The 16,233-nt window shown below is 47.8% G+C and overlaps 1 protein-coding gene across 1 annotated transcript in view; it reads right to left on the bottom strand.

Annotated features, from left to right (window-relative positions):
- BRINP1 (BMP/retinoic acid inducible neural specific 1) overlaps positions 1 to 15,636 on the bottom strand; it is a 145,629-nt gene extending 129,993 nt beyond the window's left edge. The window contains exon 1 of the mRNA XM_081151561.1: positions 15,362 to 15,636. The gene's annotated coding sequence lies outside the window, so the exon portion shown is untranslated. The remainder of the gene's footprint in view (positions 1 to 15,361) is intronic.
- Between the last annotated feature and the right edge of the window lie 597 nt (positions 15,637 to 16,233).

The raw sequence follows: 16,233 nt of genomic DNA on the forward strand, positions 1-16,233 counted from the left end.
ACAGTCCTTATTAAGAACTAACAATAGTTTATTAGAAAAACTATGTAGAATCTAGCTTCGAAGAGGGGACAAACAAATGAAAACAGAATCGATGGTTCTGTTGCAAAGAAGAGTGAAAAACCCTAAATGTGGGGTGCCCAGCATGCCCAGGGGGACACAGTGGCATCGGCCTGGCACATGGGAGAAGCTTCAGCTTGGGCCAATGATGATCTAAAAGATGCTGAAAACAGATTTTTCCAATTTCCTGATTTCACCGACGGCCAGCCCCATTTCCTGCACTGCACTCCTTGCTACAACTGAAGTTCAGCCCTTGGAGAGAAGCCGAGAGATTTCTGCAAATGTTTTCTCTTCAACAGATGGAGCCGAAACTGAGAAGCGTTACAAGGAAGATGGATCGGTGCGTCACATTTGCAACAATAAAAATACAACGACGCAGTTAAAAAGAACTGGGAACCCAGGGTTGACCTAAATCTTTTTTTAATTAAAAGTGAAGGAGAATTTCAAAGTTCTATTCCAGCCCCTTGGAGTGTCAGTGCCGTGGATGGGAATGTTTATGTGGCTTGGCTGGGTGTCAGGCTGCCTGAGATTTACGTGGGTTCAGATGGTATCCTGAGAAAACCCCAGCGAAGGAAACTGCGGGGACGAGCAGGGGAGGGGAAACACGTGGGCAGGAAAACCTGGGAACAGATCCTGTCTCTCGGATGCTCTCCCCCTACAGCTCACTCCGGCCACACTCCCCTGGCCCCCAAGACCAACCACATTGATTTACTTTGCTGGATGGTTATCGTTTCAGCCAGCGCCTGTGTGTTTACTATATGCATATTCATATATTTACACATCCATGCATACAAAGAAATGCATCTGAGAAAAAGAAATGTATGCAGACCCACGTCCATGAGCGTGAGCACACACACACACACACACACACACACACAACCTGGATTCACACACCTGTACACTCCAATCAAAAACATATTAGCAAAAAAGTCTTCAACAGAGAGGCTCCATTTCAAATACCAGCCCCTGATCGCTTCAATTCTAAGAGCCTTCGCTGACCCATCTTCAAAATAGAAACTGTAATGCCTACAATAACTACCTCATAGTTGTAAGATCAAATACAGTAGCATCCATGAAAGCACTTACTTCACTGTCAGAAACACAGTAGATGTGCAACAAAGGTATGCGAAAGCCACACATTCATTTACATAGCTTACTATTCATGAGCACATTCATTTCCACATTAGGTTATCCACATGTGCGTGCACACAGGGAGCCACGAATACATTCAAATGCAATTGCACACTCACGTGAAAAATACCTAAATTCACACTGTATGGGAGCAGCGCATGCATACACGTGTAAACACACACACACACGCACACACCACAGCTTCTGTGGTATACAGCAAAGGGCTCTACACACCCTACACACTTCTTTAAGCCAGGTTCTTCCCGTACTTGTCAAAATATGCCATTCGATCGGAGGTCCTGTGAGAGAATGTGGAAAAAAACAACTGCTACACACAAAATGGGTGCCAAGTTAAAATTGAAAAAAAAAAAATCTTGGCAAAACAATACTTCAGAGGAAACATAAGCAGGGACGCACACCAACGACAGTGCACCACGTGTATACAAGAGGAACCTCTGAGGGAAAGGACAGACAGACTGGATGCCGAAAAAGCCCTGGTATGCTAAACACTTCTAGAAACCTTACGGAAGTCAGATGGAACCATATATCACTACTAACCTCCTGGAGCTTACAGTCCAAAGAAAGGAGGCCAACAGTTAGGGGACTATTTTCTAAAATGAAGGCATGGCTAAGATGGGCCAACATGAATAATTACAGAGCAGGATGGCCAGTGAGCAAAGTCATTCATTCCTGTTTTGCTTCAAGTTTTCTATTAAGATAAGTGTTTGTTTCATATGTCAGTAAAGTCAACGGTCACCCCACCAGGAGCTTTTACAATATTCAGAAACTCCACCTGTCTCCATCATCAGTGCCCCTGGGTCAACATATTCACCATTACTGTTATTAGGCATTATATTTTCCTTATGGCCATGTTTTTCCTGTATAAAGATTCTCAAGAATGTTTGTATTCTTTTTTTTTCTTTTTAAAAAATGTTTTTATTGACTTTTTAGAGAGGAAGGGAGAGGGAGAGAGAGAAACATCAATGTGAGAGAGAAACATCGGTTGGTTGCCTCCCGTATACACCAGCGATCAATCTTGCAACCTGGGTATATGCCCTGGCTGGGAATTGAACTGGCAACCTTTTGGTGCACATGACAATGCTCAACCAACTGAGCCACCCTGGCTGGGGCTGTTTATACTTTTAATGCTATTTTAATATTTTCCATTAACTGGGCAGGAGGGTGGACCAGATAACCATAAAATGCAATTCTCTTCTAAAAGACTTTAATTTCATGATTCTATGATTTTTAAGATTTGGTGGTACTAAGCATTTATTTTTATATTCTATAAATATTACATCCTATGAGTCCATGAGAGTCTGACTCTTGAGTCTTTACTATTCTAAGATTCTCCGATTCCAAGGTTTGATAGATCTTAAAATTCTACAACTATGATTCTAAGATGCCAATATTATAAGATTCCGACACTTTGAGCTTACAGTTCCAAGCCTGGATGCAAATGTGTTTATCAGACTCTTCCCCATGGGACAGGCGGAACCTAAGTCAGGGTCAAATTATCTATACGTGAATAGGGAAGACCGAGTGGTTGTGAAAGAGAGAAACATGGCCCGTAAGAGCTCCTAAAACACATCTCAAGGCTTTCCGAACACCTGCTTCTGCCCAGTCTTCCTCCTGGATGCCATCCCATGGCCCAGAGATGGAGAATATCTCTGGCTGGAATACAGCTGCCATAGAGGCCAGGTTCAGCTGTTGCTTACCATTTCATCTCCTAGGGTAACACAAGGCCTGAGCCTAGAAGGCGCTCAATGATGCTGTGCGGCGCACTGAGTCGATTCGACTCACTGTAGCTCTCTTCGTCTTCCCCTTCCACTGCCTCTTCCCAACCTTCCTCCACCTTTCCCTCCTTCCTTCACCTCTCCTCCATCATCTCCCAACAGAGCACTAGAATGCCCAAGCGTAATCGGTACACAGTCCTCACTGGAATCCAGTGCTCTCCGGATTATCACCCCATTTTACAGAGGAGGAGCCTGAGGCTAAGAAACAAAACAACTTACCAAAGATCACGCAATTAAAGTAAGAGAGAAAAGCACACAATCTAAATTTTCTGGCCCAAGCTCAGCGCTCCTTCCTTTACCCCTTGACTGCCATATCATGTTCTTAATAATAATAATACAAACCAAGGCCTTGAGAAAAGGCTTACACCTCCCGTTCCTGAATTTAACTCTGAATTCACTTTGTCAATCAACACCAATTCTCCTTTCAGGATTTCCAATCATGGAGGGCCTACCACACCCAAATGTTCATTTCATTTTCTAGCTCTTTTGAGAGTGCTATATGTCGCATGTGTTTATTTTTCAATTAAAGCAAATTAAACTTAATTCTGTTTTGAGAACTCTTTTTTTTTTTATTTTTTAAGAATTTCACAGCCCAAGGAGAGATCACTGAGACCCTGCTGGTTTTAGAAGCACTATTTAGAGAGAACAGGCCTAGATGTTGCGTAACCTCGAAGGAAGTCATCCTTAACCCCTCCCTCCACCTTGTCCCACCATCACAGTGTTTTTCCCATCCTTCCACTCCCCTGTCTCTGCCCTAGCCAAGGACATCTTCTATCATCTGAACCATTACCATAACCTGCTAAAGGGCCACCAGACTTCCCCCTCCTCTCCTCCTTATGTTCCTTAATCCCAGATCTAATCAAGTCAAGTATTTTCTTAACAGCTACCAACAATTTTTTAAACACAGATTACCTAATATGAGTTCCAAGTCTTTAAAGCTCCACCCCTTCGCATGCTCTCCAGCCACTTGGAACTATTTCCTCTCCCACTCTCTAGGTGGAATGCCCTTCCTCCACCTATCCAACTGGCTACTCAACCTTCGTGGCTCACACAGACAGACTCCTCTCTGCTCCCTAACTTGCTGTAACTCCAATTTCAGTACCAGTTCTCTGCATTATCTCAGGCTGCGCACGTGTGTCTCCTATCAGACTGCCTCGCTGATCCTCCAAATTCTACTCCTTAAAATGTTAAATACCCACATAACACCTATTCATTAGAGAAATATTAGGAAATATAGGCAATCATAAAAGGGAGAATTAAGTTCCCTCCTAACCTATCACCCAAAGATAACCACCCCAATACTAAGGTGCATCTCATAAAAGAGCCATGCTATACATAGTATGTCATACAAAAAACATGTCCATGTCAATAAACGTCATGAATGTCATTTACTGAGCACTTACTGTACATGAGGCATGTTGCTAAGTGCTTTATATGTGACATTCATTCTCACAGCAGCACTGTCAGGGTGGTACTGCTGTTCGCCCCATTTTACAGGTCACGTTCCCTAGCTTCACTCCTCTCTCTAACTTGTGAATGTGCTCCTCTACTACCACTCTTAGTGACTTGTTGAATATTCTCAGCAAGTTCAAGTGCAGATGTTACATCGCCCAATCTAGAGATGTGGAAACCAAGGCTCAGCGCAGTGATGCCATTTGTCCAAGGGCAACGCTGACTCGATGACCTGTCAAAGATTTGGACTCTTTCTGCCTGACTTGAAAATATGGTTGAAAGCTCGGACGCACAAGTTTGGATGCCAGCTCTGCCGCTGGCTAGCTCTGCAACCTTGGCCAGATTACCTGATGTTCCTGTGCCAGTTTCCTCATCTATAAAATGAAGGTGACAATAGCAACTCCTCAAAGAGATATTGTGGAGATTTAATGAGTTTATATGATCGGTGCTTTGAACAATGCCTGGCAGATCATCAACATTATTTAAATGTTAACTATTATTACTTTTTATTATTATTACACTCTGTTGCATTAGATGAAATGTTGCCCATGACCCCAGGTATGTTCTCCAACTGGAAATGCCTTGTAGGAAAGAGATTATTACCAGGTTCAAGGCACTACCTTGCAAACGAGCTTGCTCAATCATTTTTACCAAACCCTGTCCCCCTCTTGGCAATATGATACCAGCAGCTTGGGGAGAGACTGAGAGTAGGAAAACGCTCAGATAGATGTCAAATGACTGGGGCAGATTTCTATCTTCTCTGTATTACCATGGGTCAGAAACCAGAAAAAGACAGGATCGTGAGTCACTGGAGCTGAAAGTTGTCTTCATCATAGTCTAGCCTAACTTCCTCATATTTTTTTAGATAGAAACCATTTTCTCTTTAAGTTCCAGCAGTACCTGAGTTGGTTCTCCCACCTTGGCCCTCTGCAGCCCGTGTCACTGCAGCTCTTGATGTGGCTTTCTAAGCTGCGAGACCAAGGTATTCAGCACGTGCATATGGGACAGGGGCGGACAGGCAGCCAGGTGCTGCTGGCTCTTGTGTGAACGGTGTTTACCACCATTTTCCTCACGATTCCCCTCTTCCTCATTGCTACCATGTATTTTGCCAAGTGCTCGCATGGCATGTCTGCCATGCTTTAGCTCCCCTTTACCCTTTACAGCCACACCCTGAAGTTGCAATTATTTTCCCCATTTTCCGGATGAGCACGTTGGGCTCAGAGGCGAAAGGACTTGCTCTGAGTTATACAGTAAGTGACAGCATCGGGTCTTCAACCCCTACCCTCAGCCGCTAGACATCAAGCTCTTTCACCGAACTGCCCTCCTGCCATCCACCCTCTAAGGCACCATCCAGCTCTTAGGAGCGTGGCCGCCTCCCAAAATCAAGGTTGATTATTGCTGCGGGGACTCTGCTGTCTTAGGTCAGGTCCACTGTTGCAAATCTTCAACCCTCTGGCACGCAGGCCCTGCCCTCCATCCTGGTTGTGTACATCTAAACGAAAAAGGCATCCGTCTCACACGTTTCAGGAGATGTTATAAATGGCACCACTGAAGGGAAGCCTCTTAAATCTCCTTAATAACCTGCATTTTCCTTTCTCTCCTTTATCTGTCAACTCCATGAATATCTTCCTCTCTTCCAGTGCTTTCTAGCTGCCAACTTCATAGCCTCTTAAAATAGAAATTTAACTTCACAGTGCCTCGGCGGCAAACCTTCGCTGTGTGTGTGTGTATCTGCGCCTTTAAGCTGTGGAAGTTCAAGGGCTACTGAGGCCAGGACCGGTAGTCATGGAGTAAATGGAGTAAAACCCTGGCCAGAGCTAAGGTCTTATTTTTCTTGGGAGTGGAATAGCCAAAGCCACCTTTGGTAACAGTAGCATTTTTAAAAGCAGTTCGTGAAGTAGGAAGGTGGAGGTGACATGAATTGCAAGAGAGGAAAAAAACATATATGTACGTGTGTGTGTGTGTGTGTGTGTATATATGATATTTCTCTTTAAATGCACACACACCCATACAGGTATGTATAAAGAAAGGAACACTGAACGGGGCTGGGAATAGGTAGGAAAGATAAAAACAACAGACAGGAAGAAAGGTTCAAGGCCAAGTCTGTCTCCCCTATTAGCGGAACTTGAGTGCTGATAAGGTCAGAAGATCATCTACTGTAAGAGTGTGAGCTGGGCTCGGGACGTCTAGCTAAAAATACAAATGGGGGACACATTTGGCCAATAAATCTATTTTAAAAAACTTGAAATCTTCAAGTTCATTTAATAACAAAAAAATAAAAATAGCAATGCCATGCCATATAGCATTAACAGGGTTTTTTGTTTGTTTGTTTTTTAGGCTTTTTGTTTTGTTTCTTTTTCTAATGCCAGCATTCAGCCTTGGCAAGAATGCAGGGGGGGAAAAAGACACTCTTGTGTGGCATTGGTGGAAATCTGTGTTGAATACAGCCTTTTATGAAATGTGATGTTCATGCTTTCATTTAAAACCAAACAAGCATTGTTTAATGAACATTTATTTTGTGCCAGACACTGTTCTAGGAGCTGTAAATACAGCAGTGATCAAAGCTGACTTGCTCTCGCCTCCTGGGAGCTGACAGTTTAGTGAGAAAGAAGATAAATAAATAGGTAAACATGCGGCAGTCAGATGAGTGCAATAGAGGTGGCAGGTGACATGTGGGAGAGGACTTGCTCCTTTGTATAGGTGGGCAAGGGAGGTCCTCACTGAGAGGTTGACATTGGGGTACAGATCTGGTAAGTGCCCATTACAGCACAAAGAATGCATGACATGCTTGGCACATACGCTTTGCCACTCCAAGAATGGTTTCATAATTGTGACATTTCGGCCATCTCCAAATATTGTGGAAGAAGGTCCTTCCAGAAGCCCCTCAAATTCTATCCTATGCTCTGCCTAAATCTGGAATTCCCGCTGTCGGGATGGGAAAGGAAAGGGGGGAAGAAACTGGCTGATCAGGTAATGGTTTCAAGAATCACTTGCAAGGCTTCACTGGAGTTTCAATGATGCTGCCCAGTTGATGTGCATTCAGAATAAAATTATTTATGAGCCCTCTCAGCCCTCCCTTGCTTCGGCGTCTCTGGCAATGGCATTTGATGAGAACCACTTTATCTCAAAGAGTCATCCCTCCAAAATTTGCCCCAGCAGAAAAGCTGTATTACCACCCCCTGCCGGGTAATCTATTTTTTAATCTTTCCCTTACATCCCTAATCATACCAAAACACCGATGTTATTGTTGGAATGGCCCCTGTGCTTGGTGCAGATGTTTTTGAAAGCGCCAGCCAAGGCTCCTTGTAGGTCTTCCCCTATGATGTGCCTATAAACTCCGAGCCCATCAAATTCCATGAGAAATTTAGCTTCTCCACTACCACATAAACCAAACATACTTACTTAAGGGAGGTGTGTGTCACGGCTCTTGGACGGCTCTCTCAGGTTTATCTTGGGGTTCCCGGGGTCTCTAGGAGTTCCACAGCCCACAGGAGTTCCCACCTGCTTCAGTGGACTGCAGGTTCTTGGGACAGAGCTGTGAGCCCTGACCCCTCGGAAGTGCGGGTGCTCTAGAAAGCAATCCTATCCTGGATGCCCGCTCGTCCTCTGCTCGAACAGCTTGCAGCCTGTAACGCGCTGCTCCCCAGTACCCCAGGATCCCTGATTCTCACCGAGGGTCCCACTGGTTCATTCGCAGAACCTCTGAAAGGCGACATAAATTCTACCTCAGAAACCCTTCTGGGCCAGTATTGGGTTAACCTCTACAAAGGGTTCTGGCTGTTCAGATGGGTCATTTACTTGGAGCCCCGTTGCTTCGACCTTAGCAGTTTACATGAAAGCGACTGCGTCTTGCTTTTGTTAATTGCCTTATGAATCTACCTCCCCATCCTTGGGGGATACAGTCTCTCAGCTGCTCCCAAGATGGTCCCCACACCGTCGTATGCAGCTCTGCACCCGTGAGAAAAGTCTCTGCGAATGGAGAACGGGGTTTGTTCAGAATGATATATTTGGTGTCCTCACCAGGCCCTCTCTCCCTATGTGTCCCCTGCTGGAGAGCAGACAGGCCGGGTGATTTACACTCTTAACTGCCTCACACTCGGTCTATTTAGCCTATCCTCTTCAAGTCCACCTGCAATTTCTAAAAGACAGTTCCTTTGAGAGACAAAGGTCCCCACCCTCATTGAAAAAAAAAAAAAAAAAGAAAGAAATTAATTTCACTTTTCCTCGGCCTCATTATCTTTTAATTGTCTTCTTTGCCCCCTCAGTAGCAAGGACTGTCTGCGGGTTTCCAGGCAGCCTTTTTAGGCTACTGCCTTCCAGGAGGGTGGCGCTCAAGCTACCCCTTAATCACTCTGATGTGAAGAGGTACAAGAGCAGCACATCCGTCCCACTCAGCCACCCTGTCTTAGCCACGGTCTGTGCCCTGAGCTATGGCTTCCCTCACACTGGCTCATTTTTGAGAAGACACCCAGCCCTTATGACGAAGCATGGCCATCGTGCGTGCGTCTCTCTCTGCTTTCGCGAGAATTTCATCACGCAACATTTCCAAAGAGCTCTGCACACCCCTTCAGTGCGACAGGCCATAGTTGGGTCCTTCACAATGTGCAGAAGGCGAGCCCAGGAAGGGGCCCGATCTGTTCGGAAGGTGGTCCAGGTAGGCAGCGGTAGGAGCCAGGGCTAGAATCAGGTGCCCCGAGTCCCTGAGCTCTTTCCATATGACATTTAGAATGAACAGGGCTATAAAGTGAAAAGATACAATCGCCGATCGCCAAGACCTAACCGGCTGGCCACGCTCCTCCTCCCCATCACCGCCACTTCCCCAGACCCCCACAGAACTTCTGAAATGACAACTACCAGTCGACCGTGAATGACAATTATTTACAAATTTGAAGATCTCCTTATTAGATTGCCAGCACCTAGCAGGATTCATCACCATACCCCCAAAGTCATTTTGTTCCAGGCCTTTCACAGACAAGATACGCAATAAATATTTGCTGATGCAAACCCATTTCAGCTTCTAGACTTCACTTCAATTACCTTCTCCCCAGGTATCCCTTCCCTTCCTCATTTCCTACCCATCTCCCCTCTTTCAGCTTCTCCCCCTCCCTTTACAGTTGGGGATTTCTGGAGCGTGTAGCACTCAGAGCAGGACCAGAGAGAGTTCATGAGATGAGTGATAAAATATGGACACGATGAAAACCCATCGAAAGTACTTGGTGATGAGCTTCTGTCGGTCTCCAAGCTCTGCTCAGCTAAATCCTCAGACTACCTGCTTCCCAAACAGGGAGGTTCCAAGGGCAGATGTCTTGACTTTTCACCCCCTCATCCTGTATAAGGCCTTTGTGATCTGGCCCCTGCTTTCCTTTCTTAGTCTTTGTCTCATGCAAGAGCTCAACCACACTACCCCTTAGATTTCCTAAGTTTGCCCCTGTGTAGTGACTTCATCTCTGTTCCTGTCTCTGCCTCTCGTATCCTTTCCCCACATAATCACATGGCTGGTTCCTTCTGTTTAGATCTCGGCCGCAACATCACCCCCTCAGAGAAGGTTTTTCCTGACTACCCTATTGAAAGTTATACATCTACATTCCTTTCTAGCCTATAACCCCAAATTATTATTTGCCTGATATTTACCATTATGTGAAATTATTTTGCTTATCTATTTTTCACTCAGTTATTGTCCATCTCTCCCCACTAGACTAGGAGCTCCATGAAAATAGGACCATGTTCATGAGACGTTTCTAATGTCTGGATCTGTGCTGCTCACGAACACTAGTCACACGGAACTATTTAAATTATAACAAAATTAATAACAATAAGATTTAAAATGCAGTTCACCAGTAATCTAGACACATTTTAGTGTTCAGCAGTCACATGTGGTTAATGGCTATCATGATGGCCAGCCCAGAGAACGTATCCATTATCACAGAAAGTTCTATTTGACAACATTGGGCTAGAGAGAGGATTGAAAAACAGTAGGAACCCAGTAAATATTTGTTGAGTTAATGAATGAATAAATGACACTTTGTAATCGTCTCTACCTGCTTTTGTGGCTTCTAAACCCTGTAAGTGAGATAAACTAGATAATGTCCCTAAGACAATATCCAGCTTGGTGAGGGGCCCAAGGGAATGTCACGAAAAATGGCCCCATCCAGTCGAAAAGACAATGCTGGTGGTGATACGATCATGCTTCCATCATATCTGACGGGCAGATCATTGGGAAAGAATAATACTTGTGTGATTGCAGAGACTTAGAAGCAGGCTTAGGGTCAAGGCTCCAATAAAGCTCTTTCTATACAACATAGGCTGCTTTGCGTGGTGATGAGTTTGCTGTTGCTAAAAGTACTGAAAATGAGACCAAGGGGCCATCGGTTATGGATATTACAAAAAGGATTCTTAATTCTTGAATGAGGAGAAAGGTTTGGTTATTGAGAAACCGGAAAACACAGATTCTTTGATCCAATGACTCCCTGACCCCTCATAACATCAATTCCAAACAATTAATAATAAGCCCCTTGCTATTCCTAGCACCTTTTGAACAACCCAATCCTGTTTGCCATCCGCAGTGGTTACCATTAAGTCAGTGGCACACTGGAAAGACGCTGAAACAAGGAGGGAGGTTCCAATCTTATCTCCCTGCTGGTTATGTGGCCTTGGGCCAGGGACCCAGCCAGCATGAGTCCAATAGCCTCTTGTGTAAACGGGGGTTGTATCTGCCTCACTGGGTGAGAAGAAAGATTAACTGAGAACAAAACTAAGGACCCTGGGATGCAGCAGGGTAATACTTCAAGCAGGACGTCAGTTTACCTGTCTGACTCACCACTGATATCCCTACATTGTGGGTGCAGCGGTGCAATCTTGAAGCCATGATTGCACTGCTTTGAGTGAACATGAAGGAGTGGGCGGCGGCGGGGGGGTGGTGGGGTGTTACAGCTTCTGTTGAGGCTGAAAAACAGCAATAGCAACATTTATAGAACAACTATTATGTGTCAGTCCTTGGGGATTTAAAAAAATTGCTCCTAAAAAGACCATATGGAAGAGGGCAAGCTAGACATGTACCCACAGAGCTATAAAACAAAGCAGAGACACAGCTAAAACAGAGTTTCAGAAAAAATTATGTGAATGAACAGGGGGGAATGAGATTACTTCCAAAATAAGGTTTTGGGAAGACTTCTTGAAAGGGTCATTTGAGCTGGATGTTGAAATACGGGTAGGATTTTTAAAAGTAAATGCCGAGGTTGGGAAATGGAGGAGAGAAGATAAAGGTATTCCTTGCAGAAAGATTAGAATGGAAAACAAGGAGGGTTATTTGGGGAACGGCATTTGGAGACCTGTCCTTTTCACACGACCCCCACCTAATGTGTAACATGATTACCAGGGGTTCGCTGGCCAATTGATTAACCTTTGGAATTTAGCAAGTGCGATGCAGGGAGAGAAGGGCGGGATATGTCTAACCTTAGTGGCCTGTTCAGGTGCTATGTATGGGTGATTTTGTTTAAGGAATTAGGATGGGACAAACTAGAGGATGCAAATCAGAAAATGTCTCTTCACACAACTGAAGGCCCCTTGGGCAAAAACCTTTCCAGACAAATAGAGGACTTTGTGGTCAGTAGCACAAACTCTTGCAAGCACCAAGGTGTTTTTATTGGACTGAGCAGGGGAGAGTGTTTTTAAGGTCCCCACCTGTACTGTTTCAAATAAATACATTTCAGCCTCAGCTGGGCCATCTAAACTCAACAGGGGCCCCGTAGCTGATTCAGAATCTCTGAGCTGTTTCTCCTTGGCTGAAATGGAGTCACAGCTCCCCCTTCTGGGAACTAAAGTGCCATCCAGCCCCGGAAAAGCCTCTATTGCAGATGGGCCTGAAATCCCCATGTTTTTCCTCTCAGAGCTTGCCTGCACCCCGAAACACACATCTTGGAGTCTGGGAGCATACTTCTGTGGGCCCTGATTCTGACTTCTCAAAAGCCTATCTTTCATAGGCCTTTATAGTTCTCCTTCCCCGGTACTGAGTCCCAGTCTTCCTGTGGGAGATGCCTTTATATGGGGGCACACGATTTGGTGCGGAGGTTGCAATTCCCTTTGGGGGAATACAGCCAGTAGGAAAGGTTTCTGGATCTGTGTGGGCACATGTGTGTATGACTCATGTGTGCATGTGTGCCCGCACAGGCGCCTGTGGCTGGGAGATGTATAATGTGAATAAGGGCAAGATTCTCAGTATAAAGGCATTCATTTGCCTGAAGTATTTGCATCGCTGGAAGGGTGTGCATTTGACTCTATGGAAAGCAAACCACGTCTTAATAAAGAGCTCACGTACAGTTTGGAGGCTCTATAGTCATAGCCAGTATTGGGTCCCTTCCTGTTTGCAATTCCCTGAAGGCACTGGAGAAAGAATGTATGTTTGTGTGCATGTGCGTGTGCATGTGTGTGTGCCTGTGTGTGTCTATTTGTCTGTCTGTCTGTCTGTCTGTCTGTCTGTCTAGTGAGGAGAGTGATTGGGCCCTTTCTTTCTGGGGTCACGTTTCCAGATGGAGCAGCTTTGACATGCATCTCTGAAATGAGAAGTTTGATGAGAGAAGACAAGCAATTGTCTCGGGTGGGAGCACAGTGACAAGATAGGGCTGAGGAGTATTATATAGCCCCTGGGCAGTGTGGCGGTGATCTGGGCGTCAGGCATCACAGGTTCTAGCCCGGGCACACCACCAACTCCCTAGAGAATGCTGGGGAATTCTCATCCCCTCCCTGGGCACAGAGTCCTGCCTGTCCTTTCATATTCCTTCCAGATTTGATTGTCTATAGATTGAAAAAGAGAGAAAATGTGAGCAGTTCCTTACACGCGTCTCTTCCTCTGCCTTTACCCCCCCCCCCACCCAGAAGGAATTTGGGAGCTCTGCTCTGAGGTGAGTTTCTGGAAGCAGATTCCCCATGGCCCTGTGGAGGCTTCAGTTTCAGTATCAGCCCCTGGCCAGAGAATGGTGCGGCTGCAAGTGCCTGCAGGTAGCACCGGCACCCACCCGCCAGGGCAGGTTCCTGCCAACACATGTTTGCTTTTATCTCTCCCCAGAAGATACATATATACATACATATAAATAATGTTTAAGACAAGTATATTTCTACTTTCATTTTCCCAAAAGGTCTTTTCAGTGGCCCCTTTCCAGCGAGACAAGAGGCTGTGTCCCAGCATCTCAGCCCCCGGCCTCCTCTAGTCTTGCTTCTGAGAGCCGAGCGGCTGCCTCTTACCTTGGAAAAGTAACAGCTGCCGAATCTGGAAGCATGAACAGCAGTAAAACTCAGCATTTTTGCTGAGTAGGGCAGGCCTGTAAGAGGCAGCCAGGAATCAAATCAATGGCTGGCCCCAGAGTCCCTGCCCAGCAGGACCTAGCCAGGGTGGCCAAGGGACTTACCTAGAGAGCCTCCTAGGAGGTGGAGGAAAGAGGAAAGAGGGACTTGGCCTGGACTGTCTCTCTCACAGAGACTCCTTCCACCACCCCTGTGCCCTTGGCAGTATTTTGGAGCCAAGCAAGAGATGTGAGGTGCAAATAGACAACATGACTCAATAAGTCAATTACAGCCATATCCTGCCATGAGTTCTCTACCCACAACCCCTTCCCAAATCGTAGGTCTCCCTCAGTGCTGACACACACACACACACACACACACACACACACACACACAGGCACTGCCTCTCTGCCTGATCCCAGTATCCTCCAACTCCAGGGGAGCCATGAGGAGGGACAGTTTAGGAAGAGATTCTCCTAAAGTGGGGCTTCCCAAGCCTGTGTGAAATGGGGACGGAAGGAGGAGTCTGTCCTAGGGAAGTGCCCCATCCATCTCCTTCCATACTACCCAGCGCTTACCCCAAATGAATTTTGTAGGAATTTGAGATCCTGTGTAACTATGATGGATGAGCAAGTCCCTGAGGACTCTCTCCATTTCCTTTAGGGGTATCCATGCAAACTGTCCCCGGTCCTCCCCCAAAGCACCAGAAGCAGAAGGCGCTGTTATGCTGTTACAATTACAAATGAAGGAGCAGGGTAGACTCTATCCCAGACTTGTCAAGCCCCAGGTAAGGAGCCCACTGCTGACTTCTCCCTTCCTCTGCCGCCCACCGCCCAGCGACTCCAAATTCCCATCAGAATCCTGGAGTCTGCCTAGTGCGGAATTTAAAGTGACAGCATCTCATTGCCTCAAGGTTTGGCCATTTCTCTTTCATACGAAACGGTGAGTCCAAGTGTAGCAGGTCTCCATCCTTTGGAGAATTTTCCTTCAAGGGTACCAACATTTGGCTCTATAAGGTGCCATCCTAATCTCCGTAGTCCTCCCCAAAGCCCCATCCCAGAGCCCCAAGAGGAAGTCCACGGCGGGTTTCCCGGTGGCTACGTGCGTGATCCTATAGTAAGGATCCCATTTCGTGTGAGCTGGAGACCTAATTAAAAGGCACACAAGCGCGCACACATACAAACACATACGTACAAACATGCACACACGCATCGCGCCTTAAGTAGGTTATAGGACCTCTTCACCCCTCCCGTGTACGTACAAAAGGCGCGCACACACACACACACACACACACACACACACATCACAAACACACGCATCCAACGCCAACGACGCCGCACACGCAAACACACACTAGCGCCACATCAAGTTTCCACCATGGTACACACGTCGGGAGCGCGCGGGGAGCGCACACATGCCACTTACTAAAACCCGCATTTAACCCTTCGCACCCCAGAAAACAACCCCCCACCCCCCCACCACCCCCTTCCCGGGAACCTGAGCGGACTTGGCGGAGGCAGGCGGCGAGGGAAGAGCCGAAGGGTGCTGGGAGGAAGGGGGGCGGGGCGGCGGGGCGCCCCCCGAAAGCGGCCCGGGGCCGTCTCCAAGGGCAGACGGGCCGCGGGGCGCCGCGCCTGGCGCCGCCTTACCTGGAGTCAATGTCCGTCTTCGGCGGAGAGCTGCGGGCGGACGCTTTTTATTCGGTTCGGTGGGAACTTGGGAGAGCCCTGCGTCCAGCTCGCATCCCGGGGACGGCGCGGGGACTGCAGGCGTGAGGGCACCTGGCTCCTAGCAGCCTGGCTCATACTCAGCCGTCAAGTCCCCTTGGCTGGTCCCGAGGACAGGCATGAATCCCGGCTCCGGAAGGCGGCCACTACTCCCCGCGCCCCGGCGCTCGCTCGCTCGCTCTCCCCGCTCCCCTCTCCCCTCTCCCCCTCGCTCCCCCTCGCGTTCGCCTGCGCTGGCCTCCTCCCCCCGCGCGGGGCCGGCTCGCAGCCGTGGGGACCGGAGCGCGGCGGCTGGCGAATGGAGAGGGAAGTCCGAGTGCGCCGCGGTCTCCGGGCGGGGAGCGGCGGGGGCCGGGCTACGCGGGGGGAGGGACTTACCCGGCGACGGGCGAAAATGAATGGGGGAGCGGCGCCGGGGGGCGGGAAGGGAGGAGCCCCGAGCCCGGGTTTATTCCGAGTAGTGTTTTGTACATCTTTAGGCGCAGGAGGAGGAGGGGGAGAGGAGGGGAGAGGAGGGGAAGGGAGGGGAGGGGAGCGAGGAGGCCTCTTCGGGGGGAGGGGCAGCCTGGGTGGGCTGCGGCTGAGCCCTTGAGGAACCGCCTGGGTCTGGGGATGGGGTGGCGCGTCCCCGCGTGAGCGCCGGCGGGGACTGCGAGACCGCATCGTGGTGTCCTGAGCGCGCCTGTCGCCGTGCGCGTCGCGAGTGTCTGCGTGTTTCTGGGTATGCGGGTGCCTGCGTGTCTGTGCGTATCTGAGTGCGATTCTGTCTGGGGAGGCGCCGCGCGGGTCCGCCT

This window comes from Miniopterus schreibersii, assembly GCF_964146895.1.
Source record: "Miniopterus schreibersii genome assembly, chromosome: 11".
In the NCBI taxonomy this organism is placed as follows: Eukaryota; Metazoa; Chordata; class Mammalia; order Chiroptera; family Miniopteridae; genus Miniopterus; species Miniopterus schreibersii.